At 38.7% G+C, this 22,490-nt stretch overlaps 1 non-coding gene across 1 annotated transcript; it reads left to right on the forward strand.

The window, feature by feature from the left end:
• Positions 1-10,634: 10,634 nt before the first annotated feature.
• LOC112753170 (small nucleolar RNA R71) lies at positions 10,635-10,742 on the forward strand. The gene has a single exon (XR_003177566.1). It is a non-coding gene; the product is annotated as a small nucleolar RNA R71 (small nucleolar RNA).
• Positions 10,743-22,490: the final 11,748 nt, after the last annotated feature.

A 22,490-nucleotide genomic window follows, 5' to 3' on the forward strand; every position in this document is an offset into this window, starting at 1 on the left:
CTCCTTTTTGGACATTAATAATGGCTCCAGCAATAGCTAGGAATGGCCTTCCTAGGATGATAGATGTGTTGGCTTCTTCTTCCATGTCCAGCACAACAAAGTCAGCTGGGAAAATAAATTCTCCCACTTTCACCAGCAAATCCTCCACTACCCCATGAGGAAATTTAAATGTTCTATCAGAAGAATTGTTCACATAATTTGCCTGCTCCCATTCATTTTCAACTTCTGGGGCATTTTCTTCCCGTGGTGGTGCTTGAGCTTGGACAGCTGAGACTTGGCCAGTCTCCATCCTCTTTATTAAGGCTGCTAGTTGTGCTGCAATCATCTTGTTTTGTGATTTCAAGGCATCCATGGAATTTAGCTCCAGCACTTCTTTCTTTTGAGATCTTTCTGAAGCATAGAAGTATTCATTTTTAGCTACAGTCTTTATAACATCTATAGCTTCTTCAATGGTTTTCTTCTTGTTGAGTGAACCCCCTGAAGAGTGGTCCACAGCTTTCTTTGCTTCATATGATAGTCCTTCATAGAAAATGTGAAGTTGAACCCATTCGTTGAACATGTCCGGAGGGAACTTTCTTGTCAAGTCTTTGAACCTCTCCCAGGCCTCATAAAGTATTTCACCATCTTGCTGTTTGAAGGTCTGCACCTCAGCTCTCAATCTATTTACTCTATGTGGAGGGTAGAATTTGGCTAGAAATTTGTTTACAACTTCATCCCAAGTTGTTAAGCTCTCCTTGGGAAATGCTTCTAACCACTTTGCTGCCTTATCTCTGAGTGAAAAAGGGAACAAAAGTAGCTTGTAGGTGTCAGGGTGTACACCATTGGACTTTACAGTGTCATAAATCCTCAAGAATGTAGTGAGATGTTGGTTTGGGTCATCCTGGGTTCCCCCTCCATATGAACAATTATTCTCGACAAGTGTAATGAGTTGAGATTTCAACTCAGTTGTTAGCATGGATTGTTGGTTTGAGAATGCTGCTGCCACAGTTTCCTGGATTTGGGTTGATGTAGGAGCCTAAGACTCTCCTCTCTTGCCCAATATGATTACCAGCATCTACTCCAACATGGTTTTGCACTTCTTCTTCCATAGTATCTCCTAGATCTTCCTCTACTACTTCCTCTCCTACTATGCCTTTGCCTCTTGCTTCCCTCCTCAATCTAAGGAAGGTCTTCTCAGGTTCATTATCGATGGAGGATGAAGTTTCTCCCCTTCTACCTATCATACATTCAACAAATAGCAAGCAGAGGGCAAGTGAAGTAATCACTCTTATTAAGATTAATGGTTAGCTTGGTTGATGCAATTAATCAAACAGTTAGAAGAAGTTAAAATCCAAAGTAAAATCAAAATAAAACATAACTGAAGAAAAATTAAAGAACTGAAAAAAATAACAAGGTAATTAAAATGCTTAATCTAGCTCTCCAATCATTTTAATCATTGTCAAATTCGAACCAATCCCCGTCAACGGCGCCATAAAACTTGATGACCGGAATTCACACTCCATATAAAAATGATGAATCCATTCTTTTGGCAAGCACACCAAAAATTATCGTCAAGTAATAATCCACAGTGGAGTGGGATCGTATCCACATAGATTGGTAGATTTGAGCAATTTTAATAAATTCTCTTGGCCATCATCTCCATTTGTTGCTGAATTTGTTGGTGCATAAGCTTGTTCTAGCCCAAGATGGTATCTACTCCTTCAAGTTCCATCACTCCCCTCGTTTGAGTTGTGTTGTGGTGCCTCTCAAAAGAGTAGAAATATTGATTGTTGGCCACCATATCAATGAGGTCTTGTGCTTCTTGAGGGGTCTTCATCATCTGGAGTGAACCTCCTGAGGAGTAGTCTAATGCTTTTTTTGCCTTTAGAGAAAGACCTTCATAGAAGTTTTGAAGTCTCACCCACTCACTGAACATATCTGATGGACATCTCCTTATCAGGGTTTTGTATTTCTCCCATGCCTCATAGAGTGACTCTCCCTCCTTTTGCGTGAAGGTTTGCACCTCTGTTTTTAGCTTGATGATTCTTTGAGGTAGGTAAAACTTAGCTAAGAATTTGCTCACCAAGTCATCCCAATTGTTGATGCTCTCATTGGGAAAGGTTTCCAGCCGTTGAGATGCCTTGTCCCTCAGGGAGAATGGGAATAGAAGCAACTTATAAATGTTAGGATGCACCCCATTTATCTTGACTATTTAACAAATTCTCAAGAAAATAGATAAGTGTTATTTGGGGTCTTCAAGAGGGCCTCCTCTATAAGCGCAATTGTTCTGCACCAAAGTGATGAGTTGAGGTTTCAACTTGAAGTTGGTTACATGAACATTTGGGGTGAGGATGCTGCTTCCATAGTGTCTAGGATTGGGGATGGTGTAAGAGGCCAACACCCTGTTAGCAGGTTGGGCATTGTTGTTAGCTAGCCCTTCCTCATGCACCTCATCCTCCATGATTTGATCTAAGTCCTCTTCTGAATCCTCTTCACCAACAACTCTTTTCCTTCTAGCTTATCTTCTCAATCTTCCAAAAGTTCTTTCTGGCTTAGAATCAAAGGAAATTAATGTTGCTTCCCTTCCTCCTGGCATACACAAAACAAGAACAAACCAAAAGCATAATGATCACCCTAGTGCTAGAGTGATGTTAGAGTTAGTTGACACAATGTGTCAAATAGTTAGTGTGCTTAAACAAAAGCTAAGAAAAGTGCTCAATCTAGACTATCACTCACTTAATCATTGTCAATCTGAATCAATCCCCGGAAATGATGCCAAAAACTTGATGCGCGGGAATTTGCACAACACAAATCCCTTTGGCAAGTATACCGAATCGTCAAGTAATAACTCACTTTTGAGTGAGGTCGATCCCACAGGGATTGATGGATTAAGCAATTTTAGTTAGGTGATTTATCTAGTTGATGTGGAATTTACAACCACAGACTAACCAGCAAGTGCACCGGGTCGTACCAAGTAATACCTCAGGTGAGTGAGGGTCGATCTCACGAGGATTGAAGGACTAAGCAACATTGGTTGATTGATTTACTTAGTTAGAAATAGAAAATAGTATTTGAGAGTTCAAAGACATTAAACAATATAAAGAATATTGAAGAAAAGCAAGTAAATACGTTGGGAATAAAGTATGGAGAAACAGTTAAGGCTTCAGAGTTATCTATTTTCTGGATGAACTTTTCTTATTAATATATTTTTGATCATGTAAGATTTAATTCATGGCAACTATATGTGACTAGACCCTAATTCCTTAGACTTTTCTAGTCTCCTCTAAAATTCATTAACAGCCAATTCCCTGGTAAATCGATTCCAATTAGCGGGTGAAGTTCAATTCTAGTTATATGCCACAGAAATCCTAATTACCCAAACTTAAAAGGATTATATGTCACGTATCCTATTAATTCCAGATAAATTAGAAATTTAGGAGAATATGTTTTCAAGTTGTTGTTCATGTAAAGAGCTTTTCCAAGTTATACAAGAACGTAATTAGAAAGAGGGTCATACTTCCGTTCCACCCAAATTCATAAAGTAAAGAACGAAAATAATTCTTAATTATAAATCAAGACATGAATTAAAATAGAAAAACAATAAAATCAATCCATACAATAGACAGAGCTCCTAACCTTAACAGTGGAGGTTTCGTTGCTCATGGCAAAGAGAAAACAAGGATTCGGATAAAATGTAAATTGGAATTGAATGGAATAATGTTGTGTTGGAATCCCCCTGTTGGAATACCCTTTTATATCTAATCCTAATTAATTTAAAATCTATCTTCTAAAACTTAAAATAATATCTTTTCCTATTTTAAAATAAAAATTAAAGTTTAAATCAGAATTAATTAAAGCAATCAGCATGTCTTCAATTGATGGATGGGGACCACTTGCTTCGTAGGGTCCACGCCTAACTTGGAGTGGGAAAAACCATTCTTGTGTGAATCTCCCTTGAGTCTCTGCTATACCCTGGCTCTAGTCTGTGTTTCTGGGACAAAAACTGGGTTGAAACCTGGCCTGAAATCACCCCAACATTTTCTGCATTTTCTGCACGTGGCGGATGTCACGCGTACGCGTCAGTCACGCATACGTGTCGATGGTCTTCTTCGCGTGTCACGCGTACGCGTCAGGTACGCCACGCATCACTGAGCAACTTCACTTTTCACGCGTACGCATCAGGTACGCACACGCGTCGCCATGGAAAGCTCCAAATCACGCACATGCGTCAGGCACGCGCACGTGTCACTCCTCGCTGGTCAACTCCTTGGTTTCTTCTCTTTCTCTATAGAAACTCCATCAAATCCATCCAAATGCTACCTAAAATAAACAGAATTGTATAAGACTCAAAGTAGCATCCATAGTGGCTAAAAGATAATTAATTCTTGATAAAACTTAACAAATTAAATGCAAATTCACTAGGAAAAGGTAAGAAAGATGCTCACGCATCACAACACCAAACTTGAATTGTTGCTTGTCCTCAAGCAACCAAAACTAATATAAGCTTAGAATGTGAATTTTCATGAGGATGAGAGTTCAATTAAGCTCATGTCTCTTCTTATAGTGGGGCTTATAATTGGAATTCTGAATAGCTTTGGCATCTCGCTCTCCTTTGAATCAGAAGAATGTTACTGTCATTCGGAATTAGAATCCAAATAATATTATGAATTTTCTGATCTTTTTGTAACTCAATTTAACCCTTGAACACATCAATTTTCTTTATTTTGGTGCTTTGCACCTTGAGCCTATCCGTGACTTTAACTATTTTGTCTCAAGCTTCACTTGACACACAAACACCACAAGCACTTAATTGGGGAACTCTTTTGAAGTTCTGATTTTTCTTTCAGTTACTCCCAGACAGTGGTGCTCAAAGCCTTTGGCATACTCTGTTAATTGCAATTGATCTCGACTCTAAATGTTTTGTCTCAAGGATTACTTGACACAAGAACACCACAAGTATATAACTAGGGAAACAACTCTTTGAGCTTTTAATCATGTCTGACCTCCCTAGTCATTGATGCTCAGAGCCTTGGACCTTGCTTCTTTTCCCTTTTTGTTTTGCTATTTCTTTTGCTTCAAGGATTAGACTTTTGTTTATTTCAGAGAAGTCATAATAATTTTCTAAATTCCTGTTCCTTGTAAATTAACATTCTTTGATTCAAATTAAAATATGCACTGTTCATGTTATGCATTCAGAATCACAAAAAATACCACCACATTTAAGTGAATAAGACTACTGGTGCACGAAATTGTGATCTCAATGGCGCCAAAAACTTGGTGCGCACGATTATAATCTCAACTCCTTTTCACAACTCCGCACAACTAACCAGCAAGTGCACTGGGTCCTCCAAGTAATAAACCTTACGTGAGTAAGGGTCGATCCCACGGAGATTGTCGGCTTAAAGCAAGCTATGGTCATCTTGTAAATCTCAGCCAGGCAGATTCAAATGGTTATGGGACTTTGATAATTAAAATATAAATAAAATATAAAATAAGATAGAAATACTTAAGTAATTGATTGGTGAGAATTTCAGATAAGCGTATGGAGATGCTTTGCTCCTTCTGAATCTCTGCTTTCCTACTGCCTTCATTCAATCATTCACACTCCTTTCCATGGCGAGCTGTATGTTGGGGGATCACCGTTGTCAATGGCTACCGTCCGTCCTCCCAGTGAAAATGGTCCAAATGCGCTGTTACCGCACAGCTAATCATCTGTCAGTTCTCGATCATGTTGGAATAGGATCCATTAATCCTTTTGCGTCTGTCACTACGCCCAACAAGAGTATTAATTTTCAGCTCATCACAACACCAAACTTAAATTGTTGCTTGTCCCCAAGCAACTGAAAATCAAATAGGATAAAAAGAAGAGAATATACTATAAATTCCAAAATATCAATGAAATGTAGCTCCAATTAGATGAGCAGGACTAGTAGCTTTTTGCCTCTGAACAGTTTTGGCATCTCACTTTATCCTTTGAAATTCAGAATGATTGGCATCTATAGGAACTCAGAATTTAGATAGTGTTATTGATTCTCCTAGTTCAGTATGTTGATTCTTGAACATAGCTACTTTATGAGTCTTGGCCGTGGCCCTAAGCACTTTGTTTTCCAGTATTACCACCGGATACATAAATGCCACAGACACATAACTGGGTGAACCTTTTCAGATTGTGACTCAGCTTTGCCAGAGTCCCCAATTAGAGGTGTCCAGGGTTCTTAAGTACACTCTTTTTGCTTTGGATCACAACTTTAACCGCTCAGTCTCAAGCTTTTCACTTGACACCTTCAGGCCACAAGCACATGGTTAGGGACAGCTTGGTTTAGCCGCTTAGGCCAGGATTTTATTCCTTTGGGCCCTCCTATCCATTAATGCTCAAAGCCTTGGATCCTTTTTATTTTACCCTTGCCTTTTGGTTTAAAGGGTTACTAGCTTTTTGCTCTTGCCTTTTGGTTTAAAGAGCGAGGCTTTTTCTGCTTGCTTTTTCTTTTTTTTTTTTTTTGCAAGCCTTGTTCTTCACTGCTTTTTCTTGCTTCAAGAATCAATTTTATGATTTTTCAGATTATCAATAACATTTCTTCTTTTTCATTATTCATTCAAGAGCTAAAAATTTTAACATTCATGAACAACAATATCAAAAATATGCACTGTTCAAGCATTCATTCAGAAAATAAAAAGTATTGCCACCACATCAAAATAATTAGACTAATCTCAAGGATGAATTCGAAATTCATGTACTTCTTGTTCTTTTGCTTTTAGAACATTTTTCATTTAAGAAAGGTGATGGATTCATAGGACACTCATAGCTTTAAGACACAGACACTTAAACACTAATGATCATGTAATAAAGACACAAATATAAATAATCATAAAGCATAGTAAACGAAAAACAGAGAAATAAAGAACAAGGAAATTAAAGAACGGGTCCACCTTAGTGATGACGGCTTCTTCCTCTTGAAGAACCAATGGTACTTTTAAGCTCCTCTATGTCTCTTCCTTGCCTTTGTTGCTCCTCTCTCATAGCTCTTTGATCTTCTCTAATTTCATGGAGAATGATGGAGTGCTCTTGATGCTCCATTCTTAGTTGTCCCTTGTTGGAACTTAATTCTCCTAGGGAGGTATTGATTTTCTCCCAATAGTTTTGTGGAGGAAAGTGCATCCCTTGAGGCATCTCAGGGATTTCATGATGGGGAATTTCCTCATGCTCTTATTGAGGTCCATGAGTGGGCTCTCTTGTTTGCTCCATCCTTTTCTTAGTGATGGGCTTATCCTCATCAATAAGGATGTCTTCCTCTATGTCAATTCCAGCTGAATTGCAGAGGTGACAAATGAGGTGAGGAAAGGCTAACCTTGCCAAAGTGGAGGATTTGTCAGCCACTTTGTAGAGTTCTTGAGGTATAATCTCATGAACTTCTACTTCCTCCCCAATTATGATACTATGGATCATGATGGCCCAATCCACAGTTACTTCAGATCGGTTGCTAGTAGGAATGATAGAGCGTTGGATGAACTCCAACCATCCTCTAGCCACAGGCTTAAGGTCCGGTCTTCTTAATTGAACCGGCTTGCCTCTTGAGTCAACTTTCCATTGAGCTCCTTCCACACATATGTCCATGAGGACTTGGTCCAACCTTTGATCAAAGTTGACCCTTCTAGTATAGGGGGCGTGCATTTTCTTGCATCATTGGCAAGTTGAACGCCAACCTTACATTTTTCGGACTGAAATCTAAGTATTTCCCCCAAACCATTGTAAGCCATTTCTTTGGATTTGGGTTCATACTTTGATCATGGTTCCTAGTGATCCATACGTTTCCATAGAACTCTTGAACCATTAGGATTCCGACTTGTTGAATAAGATTAGAGAGTACTTCCCATCCTCTTCTTCTAATCTCTTGTCGGATCTCCGGATATTCGCCCTTTTTGAGCTTAAAAGGGACCTCAGGGATCACCTTTTTCTTGGCCACAACTTCATAGAAGTGGTCTTGATGGACCTTTGAGATGAATCTCTCCATCTCTCATCACTCAGAGGTGGAAGCAATTGCCTTCCCTTTCCTCTTTCTTGTGGTTTCTCTGGCCTTAGGTGCCATTAATGGTTATGGAAAAATAAAAAGCAATGCTTTTACCACACCAAACTTAAAAGGTTTTCTCGTCCTCGAGCAAAAGAAGAAGAAAAATAGTAGAAGAAGAAGAAAATGGAGGAGATGGAGGGGAAGAGTGTATTCGGCCAAGGGGGGAAGAAGTGTTTGTAATGTGTGAAAATGAAGTAGTGGTGAGGGGTTTATATAAGGGTGGGGGGAGGGTCTGGGCTATTTTTGACCCAGCTTTCAGCACAAAAAACACAGATTAAAGGCTATAAAGTGGGGGAATGCATCCATTCATGGGGAGGTCTTCGATTATTCACTTTTCATAATCTAGATGTAGTTTTTAGAGAGAGAGGATCTTTCCTCTCTCTTAGGATTTAGGATTTGTTCTTCTCAAGTTCCAGGTTTAATATTCCTTTTATTTATTTTCTCAATTTAGTTTATGAATTCTTTATGTTTGGATTGATTTTCTTTTATTAATGCAATTTGAGGTATTTCAGAATTATGATTGCTTTCCTTTATTTATCTAAATAATTTAGATTTTTCCCTTTTGGCTTTGGTTGATTAATTGGTAACTCTTGAGTTGTCAAACTCATCGTGATTGATAATTGTTATCTTTGCTGATTGATTTAAATTCCTGTAACTCTAGTCTTTCCTTAGGAGTTGACTAGGACTTTAGGTGTTAAATTGATTTATCCACTTGACTTACCTTCATAGTTAGAGGTTGACTTAGCGGGGAGAAAAATATAATTCTCATCACCATTGATAAGGATAACTAGGATAGGACTTCTAATTTTCATACCTTGCCAAGAATTTTCTTAGTTATTGATTTCTTAATTCCTGCAATTTATTTTCCATGTTCAAACCTTTTGAAACCCAAAAACACTATTTTTTATAACCAATAATAAATCATACTTCCCTGTAATTCCTTTAGAAGACGACCCGAGGTTTGAATACTTCACTTTATAAATTTTATTGGGTTTGTTACTTGTGACAACCAAACGTTTGTACGAAAAGATTTTCTGTTGGTTTAGGAGCTATACTTACAATGCGATTATATTTGTGAATTTCTTTACCGATAGGAAATCAGTTCGCCATAGTCCTCTTTCAACTGAAGGACCAACTCTCCTCTATCAACATCAATCACAGCTTTTGCTGTGGCTAGGAAGGGTCTGCCAAGGATGATGGATTCATCCTCATCCTTCCCAGTGTTTAGGATTATGAAATCAGCAAGGATGTAAAGGCCTTCAACCTTTACTAGTACGTCCTCTACTAGTCTATAAGCCTGTTTCATTGATTTGTCTGCCATCTCTAGTGAGATTCTTGCAGCTTGTACCTCAAAGATTCCCAATTTCTCCATTACAGAGAGGGGCATGAGGTTTATCCCTAACCCCAGGTCACAAAGAGCCTTCTCAAAGGTCATGGTGCCTATGGTACAAGGTATGAAGAATTTTTCGGGATCCGGTTTCTTCTGAGGTAATGTCTGCCTCAGTAATACACTCAGTTCATTGGTGAACAAGGGGGGTTCATCCTCCCAAGTCTCAGTACCAAATAACTTTGCATTCATCTTCATGATTGCTCCTAGATATTTAGCAACTTGCTCTTCAGTGATGTCTTCATCCTCTTCAGAGGAAGAATATTCATCAGAGCTCATGAATGGCAGAAGGAAGTTCAGTAGAATCTCTATGGTCTCAGTATGAGCCTTAGATTCCTTTGGTTCCTCAAAAGGAAACTCCTTTCTGTCCAGAGGGCGTCCCATGAGGCTTTCCTCACTGAGACTCACGTCTTCCTCACTCTCTCCAGGTTCGGCCATGTTGATCATGGTTATGGCCTTGAACTCTCTCTTGGGATTTTTTTCTGTATTGCTTGGGTGAGTACTGAGAGGAGTTTCAGTAATCTTCTTACTCAGCTGACCCACATGTGCCTCCAAATTTCTAATGGAGGACCTTGTTTCATTCATGAAACTTAGTGTGTTCTTAGATAGATTAGAGACTATGGTTGTCAGGCCAAAATGCCTCTGTTCAAAATTCTCTGTCTGTTGCTGAGAAGATGATGGAAAAGGCTTGCTATTGCTAAACCTATTTCTTCCACCATTATTATTATTGAAGCCTTGATTAGGCTTCTGTTGATCCTTCCATGAGAAATTTGGATGATTTCTCCATGAAGGATTATAGGTGTTTCCATAGGGTTCTCCCATGTAATTCACCTCTGCTATTGCAGGGTTTTCAGGATCATAAGCGTCTTCCTCAGAAGATGCCTCTTTAGTACTGTTGGATGCAGCTTGCAATCCATTCAGACTTTGAGAAATCATATTGACTTGCTGAGTTAATATTTTGTTCTGAGCCAATATGGCATTCAGAGTATCAATTTCAAGAACTCCCTTCTTCTGAGGCATCCATTGTTCACAGGATTCCTCTCAGAGGTCTACATGAACTAGTTATTTGCAACCATTTCAATGAGTTCCTGAGCTTCTGCAGGGGTTTTCAGATGAAGAGATCCTCCTGCAGAATGGTCCAATGACATTTTTGACAACACAGACAGACCATCATAGAATATACTTATGATGCTCCATTCTGGAAGCATGTCAGTAGGACACCTTTTGATCAGTTGCTTGTATCTTTCCCAAGCTTCATAGAGGGATTCTCCTTCCTTCTGTCTGAAGGTTTGGATTTCCACTCTAAGCTTGCTCATCTTTTGAGGTGGAAAGAATTTGGCCAGGAAAGCACTGACCAGCTTATCCTAAGAGTTCAGGCTATCCTTAGGTTGTGAATCCAACCATGTTCTAGCTCTGTCTCTTACAGCAAAAGGGAAAAGCATAAGCCTGTAGACCTCGAGATCAACTCCATTGGTCTTGACAGTGTCACAGATTTGCAAGAATTAAGCTAAAAACTGATGAAGATCTTTCATTGGAAGTCCATGAAACTTGCAGTTCTGCTGCATTAGAGAAGCTAATTGAGGCTTAAGCTCAAAGTTGTTTGCTCCAATTGCAGAAAGTGAGATGCTTCTTCCATAGAAGTTAGAAGAGGGTGCAATAAAGTCACCAAGCATCTTCCTTGCATCTCTACCATTGTTGTTGGGTTCGGCCATATCTCATTCTTTTTCGAAAATTTCTGTCAGGTCCTCTTCAGAGGGTTGTGCTTTAGCTTCACTTAGTTTCCTCTTAAGAGTCCTTTCAGGTTCAGGATCAGCTTCAATCAGAATGTCTTTATCCCTGTTCCTGCTCATATGAAAAAGAAAAGAACAGAAAAGAAGAGGAATCCTCTATGTCACAGTATAGAGATTCCTTTAAGTGAGTAGAAGAAGAGAAGAATAGAAGAAGGAGACGATAAAAATTCGAACACAGAGAAGAATAGGGGGTTCGAATTATGAGTAGAAGAGAAGTGTTAGTAGATAAATAAATAGATAGAAAGAGATAAGAGGGGGAAGAATTCAAAAATTAAATAAAATAAACTAAAAATATTTTTGTTTTTATTTTAAATGTTAATTAGAATTCGAAAATTAAAGAGGAAAATAAAATTAAATTGAAATTTAAAACAATTAGTTAATGAAAAGAAATTTTTGAAAAAGAGGTTAGTGATTTTCGAAAATAAGAGAGAGAAAAGTAGTTAGGTGGTTTTGAAAAAGATAAGAAATAGTAAAACAAACAAAAAGTCAAGTAGTTAATTGAAAAAGATTTAAAAATCAATTTTGAAAAGATAAGAAGTTAGAAAAGATTTTGAAATTGATTTTGAAAAAGATATGATTAGAATAGAAAAAGATATGATTGAAATTCATTTTGAAAAAGATTTGAATTGGAAATTGAAAGGATTTGATTTTGAAAATTAAATTTGATTACTTGACTAACAAGAAACTAAAAGATATGATTCTAAAATTTAAAGATTGATCATTTCTTAATAGGCAAGTTACAACTTGAAATTTTTAAATCAAAATATTAAATGCTAGCAAAGAATTCGAAAATATGAAACAAAATAAGAAAAAGATTTTTGAAAATCAATTTGAAATTTTCGAAACTATGAAAGAAAAATGAAAAAGATTTGACTTTTGAAAAAAATTTGAAAAAAATAGAATTTTTAAATTAAAAATTTGACTTGATTCATAAAAAACAATTAAATTTTAAAACTTTATAACTAAATCAATTCAAACTTTCGAAATTTATGAGAAGAATAAAGGAAAGATATTTTTTTATTTTTGAATTTTTTAGAAGAGAGAGAAAAACAACAAAAAGACTCAAAACATGAAAATTATGAGTAAAACACACAATGCATGCAAGAACATCTTGAATGTCTAGATGAACACCAAGAACACTTTGAAGATCAAGATGAACATCAAGAACTTATTTTTGAAAATTTTTAAGAAAAGACACACATGCAAGACACCAAACTTAGAAATTTTCAAACTTTAGACACTAAGGATTCAAAAATGCATATGAAAAACAAGAAAAGACACAAAACATAAAAATGCAAAGATCAAAGAAAGAAAATCATCAAGAACAACTTGAAGATTATGAAGAACACCATGCATGAGTTTTCGAAAATTTTAAGAAAAGTTAAAAAGATGCAATTGACACCAAACTTAAAATTTGACACCAGACTCAAACAAGAATCACAAAATTCTTTTTTTTTTTTGGTTTTATAATTTTATTAAATTTTTTTGTATTTTTCGAAAATTATTTTGGAAAAAGAAAAATAAGGATTTCAAAATTTTTAATAAGAATTCCAGGAATCATGCAATGTTAGTTTAAAACTCCGGTCCAGGAATTAGACATGGCTTACTAGCCCCCCAAGCTCTCAGTGAAAGCTTCGGTCCAAAACACTAGACATGGCCAATGGCCAGCCAAGCTTTAGCAGATCATTACATACAACAGCTAAATTGCTGAGAAAGACAAAGAAACTCTTCTAAGGATAGTTGAAACCTCGGTCCAAAAGATTAGACATGGATTAACAGCCAGCCAGGATTCAACATATCTCATGAAACTCTAGAATTCATTCTTAAAAATTCTGAAGAACATAGAATAATTAATTTTTTGAAAAAAAAATTTTTTGAAAATAAAAATAAAAGCAAAAAGCTTAAAATTAAAATAAAATTACCTAATCTGAGCAACAAGATGAACCGTCAGTTGTCCAAAGTCGAACAATCCCTGGCAACGGCACCAAAAACTTGGTGCACGAAATTGTGATCTCAACGGCGCCAAAAACTTGGTGCGCACGATTATAATCTCAACCCCTTTTCACAACTCCGCACAACTAACCAGCAAGTGCACTAGGTCGTCCAAGTAATAAACCTTACATGAGTAAGGGTCGATCCCACGGAGATTGTCGGCTTAAAGCAAGCTATGGTCACCTTGTAAATATCAGTCAGGCAGATTCCAATGGTTATGGGATTTTGATAATTAAAATATAAATAAAATATAAAATAACATAGAAATACTTATGTAATTCATTGGTGAGAATTTCAGATAAGCGTATGGAGATGCTTTGCTCCTTCTGAATCTCTGCTTTCCTACTGCTTTCATTCAATCATTCACACTCCTTTCCATGGCAAGCTGTATGTTGGAGGATCACCGTTGTTAATGGCTACCGTCCGTCCTCTCAGTGAAAATGGTCCAAATGCGCTGTCACCGCACGACTAATCATCTGTCGGTTCTCGATCAGGTTGGAATAGGATCCATTGATCCTTTTGCGTCTTGTTACTACGCCCAACACTCACGAGTTTGAAGCTCGTCACAATCATCCATTCCCAGATCCTACTCGAAATACCACAGACAAGGTTTAGACTTTCCGGATCTCAGGAATGGCCGCCAATAATTCTAGCCTATACTATGAAGACTCTGATCGTGAACCAGGAGGCTAAGAGATTCACACTCAAGCTATTGCGGATAGAACGGAAGGGATTCTCAGGCACGCGTTCATAGGTGAGAATGATGATGAGCGTCACGGATCATCACATTCATCAGGTTGAAGTTCGAGTGAATATCTTGGAATAAGAATAAGCTTGAATTGAATAGAAAAGTAATAGTACTTTGCATTAATTCATGAAGAACAGCAGAGCTCCACACCTTAATATATGGGGTGTAGAAACTCCACCGTTGAAACTACATAAGTGATAATGATGTTCTTTGGCTTCGGCCCCAGAGGGGGAATCAGAATGACCAAGACCTTGAATACAATAGTAAAAAGTCATATTTATACTAAACTAGTTACTAGGGTTTACAGAGATAAGTAAATGATGCAGAAATTCACTTCCAAGGCCCACTTGATGTGTGCTTGGGCTGAGCATTGAGCTTTACACATGTAGAGACTTCTTTTGGAGTTAAACGCCAGGTTGTAGCCTGTTTCTGGCGTTTAACTCTAGTTTGTAACCTGTTTCTTGCGTTTAAATTCATAATAGGGCAGGAAGTTGGCGTTTGAATGCCAGTTTGCGTCGTCAAATATCGGGCAAGGTATGGACTATTATATATTGATGGAAACCCCTAGATGTCTACTTTCAAAAGAAATTGAGAGCGCACCAAATGGGTTTCTGTAGCTCCAGAAAATCCATTTTGAGTGCAGGGAGGTCAGAATCCAACAACATCTGCAGTCTTTTTTCAGCCTCTGAATCAGATTTTTGCTCAAGTCCCTCAATTTCAGCCAGAAAATACTTGAAATCACAGAAAAACACACAAACTCATAGTAAAGTCCAGAAATGTGATTTTTATTTAAAAACTAACTAAATCATACTAAAAACTACTTAAAAATAATGCCAAAAAGAGTATAAATTATCCGTTCATCAATTACTCTTCAATATAAACTCAATTTCTCATGCAATACATCACTTTTTTTTTTCTTTTTCTTTTTAGATTCAAGTTCAGTGAGTGGTACATGAGACAAATAACAGAATGAAACTAATTCTAAGAACTGAAAGTACTAATGATCATGCAGGCAATTAAAACAACAGAAAACAGAAAATAACAAGATAAGAACGGAAGAGAAATATAATGAAAGGAACTCAACCACTTCAGTTATGCTGGTGGCCATCTCATTCCTCCATGAAGAACATTCATCTTCCTTTGGTGCTTTAAAAATCATCAGCGAAGCGACAACACCAAACTTAAAGGTTTGCTTGTCCTCAAGCAAAGAAGAACTGAAAAACAAAAACAAATAGTATGATGAAAGAAGAATAAAAGGATAAAAGAACAAGAGAGAATTAGGATTGGGGGTGGATGATTTGAATTCAGGCGCTGAAGGGTTTAATTTGGGCGTCGCATGCGACGCGTACGCATGGATCGCGCTAATTTCAAGCGACGCGTACGCATTAAGGATGCGTACGCGTGGACCTGGTTTGTGCGAATCGCGCAAAGGCAGCCGCGCGCACGCACAACTCTCTGCTCGCGTGGTCTGGAAATCAAAATCTTCAGATGATGCGTGCGCGTCATGCACGCGCATGCGTGGATAGCCATTTTTGGGAAAGGGCGCGCACGCATCAGGGACACGTACGCATGATCAACTTTGTGCCTCTAGCACACTTCCAGCCCCAAGCCATCACAACTCTCTACTCAAACACTTATTGACGCCGATTTTCAGGATCACGCGTGCGTGTCAGGGATGCGCACACGTGGGTGGCCATTTGCGCAAAAGATGTGCACGCGTCAGGGACGCGTACGCGTGATGCGGCTGATGCGCTCAGCATAGTTCTAGCCCCACTGCTGCTCAACTTTCTATCAAATTTTATTTTTCACGCACACACATATGACGCGTACGCATCAGCGACGCTTGCGTGTCGTGTGCTTTTTTTTTTTGTGTATCGCCTGAAGTGTTCAGTTCATGTTATAAAATAGCTGCATGATCAGAAAAACAGTAAAAACTCAATAAAAATCAAACAAGTAAGAAAACTACTACTACGAAAAATAACTAAGGATACGAAATTATCGGGTTGCTTCCCGACAAGTGCTTCTTTAACGTCGCTTGCTTGACGATTAGTTCTGCTAATTCAACAGATGAGCAGACCTCTGGCAATCGATCTCGCTTCCAAGATAGTGCTTCAACCTCTGGCCATTCACTGTAAATTTCTTGTCAGAATTCTCTTTTTGTATTTCCACATAACCATATGGTGAAGCTCTGGTAACCACAAATGGTCCTGACCATCGGGATTTCAGCTTCCCGGGAAAGAGTCTGAGCCTTGAATTATTCAAAAGCACTCTCTATCCTGGCTTAAAGACTCTAACGGAAATCTTCTTATCATGTAGTAACTTGGTTCTCTCCTTATAGAGCTTGGCATTCTCATAGGCTGAATATCTGAATTCATCAAGCTCATTTAACTGAAGTATTTGCTTGATTCCTGTAGCTTCTGAATCAAGATTCAGATACCTGATTGCCTAGTAAGCTTTATGCTCTAGCTCAACTGGCAAGTGACAGGCTTTGCCATAGACCAACTGATAAGGGGACATGCTAATAGGAGTCTTGTAAGCTGTCCGGTATGCCCAGAGAGCATCATCAAGCTTCCTAGACCAGTCCTTTCTTGAAACACTGACGGTCTTGTCTAAAATCCTTTTAAGTTCCCTGTTGGAAACTTCAAGCTGTCCATTTGTCTGAGGGTGATAGTGGGTTGCCACTTTATGATGGACTCCATATCTCTGCAGAAGAGAATCCAGCTGTCTGTTACAGAAGTGACTTCTTCCATCACTAATGAGTGTCCTTGGGACACTGGTGCGCAGAAATTGTGATTACACTTTGATTATGTAAAATTCATCGCTCTTTCTTTCCCTGGTAATGGTGCCAAAAACATGATGCCAATACCATGGTTCACAACTTCGCACAACTAACCAGCAAGTGCACTGGGTCATCCAAGTAATACCTTACGTGAGTAAGGGTCGAATCCCACGGAGATTGTTGGTATGAAGCAAGCTATGGTCACCTTGTAAATCTCAGTCAGGCAAATATAAAATAGTAATGGGGTTTTCGAAAATAATTAATAAAATAGTGATAGAAACACTTATGTAAATCATTGGTGAGAATTTCAGATAAGCGAATAGAGATGCTTTCGTTCCTCTGAACCTCTGCTTTCCTGCTATCTTCATCCAATCAGTCTTACTCCTTTCCATGGCTGGCTTTATGTAATGCATCACCATTGTCAATGGCTACTTTCGGTCTTCTCTCGGGAAAATGATCCAAATGCCCTGTCACGTCACGGCTAATCGTCTGGAGGCATTACCCTTGTCAATGGTTACATCCTATCCTCTCAGTGAATATGGTCAACGCACCCTGTCACGGCACGGCTATTCATCTGTCGGTTCTCGATCATGCTGGAATAGGATTTACTATCCTTTTGCGTCTATCACTACGCCCAGCAATTGCGAGTTTGAAGCTCGTCACAGTCATTCAATCATTGAATCCTACTCAGAATACCACAGACAAGGTTTAGACTTTCCGGATTCTCTTGAATGCCGCCATCATTCTAGCTTACACCACGAAGATTCTGATTAAGAGATCTAAGAGATACTCATTCAATCTAATGTAGAACAGAAGTGGTTGTCAGGCACGCGTTCATAGGGAATGATGATGATTGTCACGTTCATCACATTCAGGTTGAAGTGCGAATGAATATCTTAGAAGCGAAATAAGATGAGTTGAATAGAAAATAGTAGTACTTTGCATTAATCTTTGAGGAACAGCAGAGCTCCACACCTTAATCTATGGAGTGTAGAAGCTCTACCGTTAAAAATACATAAGTGAAAGGTCCAGGCATGGCCGAATGGCCAGCCCCTCTGATCTAAGAACCAGGCGTCCAAAGATGTCTAATACAATAGTAAAAGGTCCTATTTATAATAAACTAGCTACTAGGGTTTACAGAAGTAAGTAATTGATGCATAAATCCACTTCTGGGGCCCACTTGGTGTGTGCTTAGGCTGAGCTTGAGTGTTGTACGTGTAGAGGTCCTTCTTGGAGTTGAACGCCAGCTTTTGTGCCAGTTTGGGCGTTGAACTCCACTTTGCAACTTGTTTCTGGCGCTGGACGCCAGAATTGGGCAGAAAGCTGGCGTTGAACGCCAGTTTGCGTCATCTAAACTTGGGCAAAGTATGGACTATTATATATTGCTGGAAAGCCCTGGATGTCTACTTTCCAACTCAATTAGAAGCGCGCCATTTTGTGTTTTGTAGCTCCAGAAAATCCATTTTGAGTGCAGGGCAGTCAGAATCCAACAGCATCAGCAGTCCTTCTTCAACCTCTGAATCTGATTTTTGCTCAAGTCCCTCAATTTCAGCCAGAAAATACCTAAAATCACAGAAAAACACACAAACTCATAGTAAAGTCCAGAAATTTGAATTTAACATAAAAACTAATGAAAACATCTCTAAAAGTAACTAGATTCTACTAAAAACATACTAAAAACAATACCAAAAAGCGTATAAATTATCCGCTCACACAACACCAAACTTAAATTGTTGCTTGTCCCCAAGCAACTGAAAATCAAATAGGATAAAAAGAAGAGAATATACTATAAATTCCAAACTATCAATGAAACATAGCTCCAATCAAATGAGCGGGACTTATAGCTTTTTGCCTCTTGAATAGTTTTGGCATCTCACTTTATCCATTGAGGTTCAGAATGATTGGCATCTATAGGAACTCAGAGTTCAGATAGTGTTATTGATTCTCCTAGTTCAGTATGATGATTCTTGAACACAGCTTCTTTATGAGTCTTGGCCGTGGCCCTAAGCACTTTGTTTTCCAGTATTACCACCGGATACATAAATGCCACAGACACATAATTGGGTGAACCTTTTCAGATTGTGACTCAGCTTTGCTAAAGTCCCCAATTAGAGGTGTCCAGGTTTCTTAAGCACACTCTTTTTTTGCTTTGGACCCTGACTTTAACCGCTCAGTCTCAAGTTTTCACTTGACACCTTCACGCCACAAGCACATGGTTAGGGACAGCTTGGTTTAGCCGCTTAGACCAGGATTTTATTCCTTTAAGCCCTCTATCCACTGATGCTCAAAGCCTTGGGATCCTTTTTATTTGCCCTTGCCTTTTGGTTTTAAGGGTTATTGGCTTTTTGCTCTTGCCTCTTGGTTTTAAGAGCTTTGGCTTTTTCTGCTTGCTTTTTCTTTTTCTTTCTATTTTTTTTCCGCCTATTCTCTTTTTTTTTTTTTCTGCAAGCTTTGTTCTTTGCTGCTTTTTCTTGCTTCAAGAATCATTTTTATGATTTTTCAGATTATCAAATAACATGTCTCCTTGTCATCATTCTTTCAAAAGCCAACATATTTAACATTCTTAAACAACAACTTCAAAAGACATATGCACTGTTCAAGCATTCATTCAGAAAACAAGAAGCATTGTCACCACATCAATATAATTAAACTAAGTTCAAGGATAAATTTGAAACTCATGTACTTCTTGTTCTTTTGAATTAAAACATTTTTCATTTAAGAGAGGTGATGGATTCATAGGACATTCATAACTTTAAGACATATTTACTAATTACTAATGATCATGTAATGAAGACACAAACATGGATAAGCACTTAACATAGAAAACGAAAAACAAAGAAAGTAAGAACAAGGAATGAGTCCACCTTAGTGATGGGTGCATTTCTTTCTTGAGGAACCAATGATGTCCTTGAGCTCTTCTATGTCTCTTCCTTGTCTTTGTTGCTCCTCCCTCATTGCTTTTTGATCTTCTCTAATTTCATGAAGGATGATGGAGTGTTCTTGATGTTCCACCCTTAATTGTCCCATGTTGGAACTTAATTCTCCTAGGGAGGTGTTGATTTGCTCCCAAAAATTTTGTGGAGGCAAGTGCATCCCTTGATGTATCTCAGGGATTTCTTGATGATGAGCTTCTTCATGTGCCTGTTGAGATTCATGAATGTGTTCTCTTGTTTGCTCCATCCTTTTCTTAGTGATGGGCTTGTGAGATGAATCTTTCCATCTCCCATGGCTCATAGGTGGAAGCATTTGTCTTCCCTTTCCTCTTTCTTGAGGTTTCTCTGGCCTTAGGTGCCATTAATGGTAATAGAAAAACAAAAAGCTTATGCTTTTACCACACCAAACTTAGAATATTGCTCGCCCTCGAGCAAGAGAAGAAAGAATAGATGAAGAAGAAGAAGAGATGGAGGAGATAGAGGGATGTGTGTATGGATGTGAGTGGTGAATGGAAAACAGAAGGGATGACCATGAATGGAGAGAGAGGGTGAGGTGGGTGGGGATCCTGTGAGATTCACATATCCTGAGATGATCCTGTGGGGTCCACAGATCCTGAGGTGTTCAAGGAATTACAACCTTGCACCAAATTAGGCATGTAAAATGCCCTTGCACACAACTCTGGGCGTTCAGCGCCAGGTTGGTGCCCATTTTGGGCGTTCAACGCCCATTTGTTACCCATTTCTGGCGTTGAACGCTAGAACCATGCTTGTTCTGGGCATTCAGCGCCAGGATACTGCCCATTTTGGGCGTTCAGCGCCAGAACCATGCTCTGTTCTGGCGTTGAACGCCAGGCAGATGCTTCTTCCAGGGTGTGATTTTTCTTCTGCTGTTTTGATTCCATTTTCAATTTTTATGTTTATTTTGTGACTCCTCATGATCATGAACCTATAAAGACATATAACTAAGAAAAATATAGTTAGATAAATAAAAATTGGGTTGCCTCCCAATAAGCGCTTCTTTAATGTCAATAGCTTGACAGTGGGCTCTCATGGAGCCTCACAGATGTTCAGAGCATTGTTGAGACTCTCCAACACCAAACTTAGAGTTTGGATATGGGAGTACAACACCAAACTTAGAGTTTGACTGTGGGGGCTTTGTTTGACTCTGCTTTGAGAGAAGCTCTTTATGCTTCCTCTCCATGGATGCAGAGAGAGATCCTTGAGTTGTAAACACAAGGTTGTCCTTATTTAATTGAAGGATCAATTCTCATCTGTCCACATCAATCACAGCTCTTGCTGTGGCTAGGAAAGGTCTTCCTAGGATGATGGATTCATCCTCTTCCTTTCCAGTATCCATGACTATGAAATTAGCAGGGATGTAAAGGCCTTCAACCTTTACTAACACGTCCTCTACTTGTCCATAAGCCTGTTTTCTTGAATTGTCTGCCATCTCTAATGAGATTTTAGCAGCTTGCACCCCATAGATTCCCAGTTTCTCTATTACAAAGAGGGGCATGAGGTTTATCCCTGAACCAAGGTCACACAGATCCTTAAAGATCATGGTGCCTATGGTACAAGGTATTATGAACTTTCTAGGATCCTGTCTCTTCTGAGGCAATGTCAGTTGATCCAGATCACTTAGTTCATTGGTGAACAAGGGAGGTTCATCTTCCCAAGTTTCAATATCAAATAATTTGGCATTTAGCTTCCTGATTGCACCAAGGAACTTGGCAGCTTGATCTTCAGTAACATCCTCATTCTCTTCAGAAGAGGAATACTCATCAGAGGTCATGAATGGCATAAGGAGGTTTAATGGAATCTCTATGGTCTCTAGTTGAGCCTCAGATTCTTTTGGTTCCTCAGAGGGAAACTCCTTATTGATCACTGGATGTCCCAGGAGGTCTTCCTCCTTGGGATTCACGTCCTCTCCTTCCCCTATAGGTTCGGCCATGGTGATCATGTCAATGGCCTTGCACTCTCCTTTTGTATTTTCTTCTGTATTGCTTGGGAGAGTACTAGGAGGGATTTCAGTGATCCTTTTACTCAGCTGGCCTACTTGTGCCTCCAAATTTTTAATTGAGGACCTTGTTTCATTCATGAAACTTACAGTGGCCTTAGATAGATCAGAGACTAAGTTTGCTAAATTAGAGGTATTTTGTTCAGAGTTCTCTATCTGTTGCTGAGTGGATGATGGAAAAGGCTTGCTATTGCTAAACCTGTATCTTCCACCATTATTAAAGCCTTGTTGAGGCTTTTGATCCTTCCATGAGAGATTTGGGTGATTTCTACATGATGGATTGTAGGTGTTTCCATATGGTTCACCCATGTATTTTAACTCTGCTATTGCAGGGTTCTCAGGATCATAAGCTTCTTCCTCAGAAGATACCTCTTGAGTACTGTTGGATGCAGCTTGCATTCCATTCAAACTCTGGGAAATCATATTGACTTGCTGAGTCAATATTTTATTCTGAGCTAATATGGCATTCAGAGTATCAACTTCAAGAACTCCCTTCTTCATAGGCGTCCCATTATTCACAGGATTCCTTTCAGAAGTGTGCATGAACTGGTTATTTGCAATCATGTTAATGAGTTCTTGAGCTTCTGCAGGCATTTTCTTTAGGTGAATGGATCCACCTGCAGAAGTATCCAATGACATCTTTGATAGCTCAGATAAACCATCACAGAATATATCCCAGATGGTCCATTCTGAAAGCATGTCAGAAGGACACTTTTTGGTCAGTTGCTTGTATCTTTCCCAAGCTTCATAGAGGGATTCTCCTTCTTTCTATTTGAAGGTCTGAACATCCACTCTAAGC

This window comes from Arachis hypogaea, chromosome 15 (assembly GCF_003086295.3).
Source record: "Arachis hypogaea cultivar Tifrunner chromosome 15, arahy.Tifrunner.gnm2.J5K5, whole genome shotgun sequence".
In the NCBI taxonomy this organism is placed as follows: Eukaryota; Viridiplantae; Streptophyta; class Magnoliopsida; order Fabales; family Fabaceae; genus Arachis; species Arachis hypogaea.